This window comes from Dendrobates tinctorius, unplaced genomic scaffold (genome assembly GCF_039654945.1).
Source record: "Dendrobates tinctorius isolate UK_male_01 unplaced genomic scaffold, ASM3965494v1 ptg000086l, whole genome shotgun sequence".
In the NCBI taxonomy this organism is placed as follows: Eukaryota; Metazoa; Chordata; class Amphibia; order Anura; family Dendrobatidae; genus Dendrobates; species Dendrobates tinctorius.
The window spans coordinates 11,666,964-11,668,947 of NW_027361754.1; the positions used below are offsets into that span (position 1 = coordinate 11,666,964).

The 1,984-nt window shown below is 41.3% G+C and overlaps 1 long non-coding RNA gene across 1 annotated transcript; it reads left to right on the top strand.

The window, feature by feature from the left end:
- Positions 1 to 481: 481 nt before the first annotated feature.
- Positions 482 to 1,197, top strand: LOC141098044 (uncharacterized). Its single transcript, XR_012234125.1, has 2 exons — positions 482 to 849; positions 1,058 to 1,197. It is a non-coding gene; the product is annotated as an uncharacterized lncRNA (long non-coding RNA).
- Positions 1,198 to 1,984: the final 787 nt, after the last annotated feature.

Consider the following 1,984-nt stretch of genomic DNA (forward strand, 5'->3'; position numbering starts at 1 on the left):
CATAAAGGGATTAATGTCCCAAGCAATATATAAGGTAAAACCTCACAGCCAAAAATGATAATATGATGATAAAACCCCCCTCACATCAGACTCCTACTATACAGAAAACAGAAGATAATGATAAGGAATATCTCAAAGAGACTACAGAGACATCGTGTAAACCTATCAATTAGAACCATATAAATCAATACAGTACAACTTTATTCAGATTTTAGTTACATATAAGAGAACGAAGACCTAACACAATATATCCAGACTGAGATTCCAATGAGGTAAGGGGTAACCATCTTCCCCATGAGAAGTGATGTCCAATAGGATAACTGCATGAGGGGAGAGAAGAGAACATCATAAATATTCATCCCAGAAATCCACAGGTGAGAGAAGTGATTGGGAGACATTGGGGTATACTTACGACGAACTTGCAGAAGTCTGCTCTGGTGCCGGAACGGCCCTGTATAACAGCAAGAAGGGCTCCAAACTTTAAGGATATTTTAACAAAAAGTCACTATATGAGACCAGTAATTGGGTTGGAAAGGGGAATAATGCTTAGGGGCTCATTTGCATGTGGCAATTGTACCATATGCCCCCATATGCATTCCATCAGGGATTATTTTGTGAACCCAAGAGACGGCACTAGACATAGGTTAAGGTCATATATGAACTGCAAAACTACTTGTGTGGTTTATGCATTAATCTGTCCATGTCATCAGGTTTACGTTGGTCAAACTTCTCAGGAATTACGCCGGAGGATCCAGAAGCACTTCTCAACAATCAACCTGGCACGTATTGATCAAACCAAGGGCAAGGTGTTGACATCTGTGGCAGCCCATTTCTTGAACCACCATGCTGGTAAGATTGCTGGTACTATGGTGGTCGCATTGGAGAAAATATCATTATCCAATAGGGGGGGTTCACCCAGAAAGCTATTATTACAAACAGAGTCCAGATGGATTTTTAATTTGGACTCACTGAGCCCAAGGGGTTTAAATGAGGAGCTCTTATTTACTGGATTTCTGGGATGAATATTTATGATGTTCTCTTCTCTCCCATCATGCAGTTATCCTATTGGACATCACTTCTCATGGGGAAGATGGTTACCCCTTACCTCATTGGAATCTCAGTCTGGATATATTGTGTTAGGTCTTCGTTCTCTTATATGTAACTAAAATCTGAATAAAGTTGTACTGTATTGATTTATATGGTTCTAATTGATAGGTTTACACGATGTCTCTGTAGTCTCTTTGAGATATTCCTTATCATTATCTTCTGTTTTCTGTATAGTAGGAGTCTGATGTGAGGGGGGTTTTATCATCATATTATCATTTTTGGCTGTGAGGTTTTACCTTATATATTGCTTGGGACATTAATCCCTTTATGGATTTTCTATCTAGTTCTATTGTATATTGTGACCTTGGAATAATATGGTGGATCCCTAGGTTTGAGCTCATGGGGACCATTGGGTTGGACCTGGGGATAGGTAGCCATTGTTATATTTTTAATGTCTTTTATGACATGTACCGGTGTTCATGCTTCACATTAACCCTAATTAGCTTATGGCTCCTTTTCATGTTGTGACCCCCTCCCTATGTGTTTCTGTCTGTCTCATTGTTGTGTCTGTTCTTCATGTTGCATGCTCTTGTGAGCACTGTGTGTCGTTGGAGCTGCAGCCTCGCGCCCGGGTATGGGTTACCGCTCGGTGCTGACCTTGATTGACTTCTTTGGCCAGCATGTGGGGGCGTGAGGCTTGCGTTCCAGGGGAGAACTCCATGCGTCTCACTGGACGCAGGTGCGAAAAGGAAGAAGGGAGAGAAGGAAGGGAAAAAAAAGAATAAAAAGAGGGAAAATAATTTTTCAAGAAAAAATTTTTGGGGGGATTTTTTTTTTTTTCCTCCCCTGTTTTATCAACACTCCTCACACAGCTCATTGTGCATGCGCGGCGGCCATGTTCCTTCATTGACCGGGACGCCGGTCTTTTTGTAGTGAT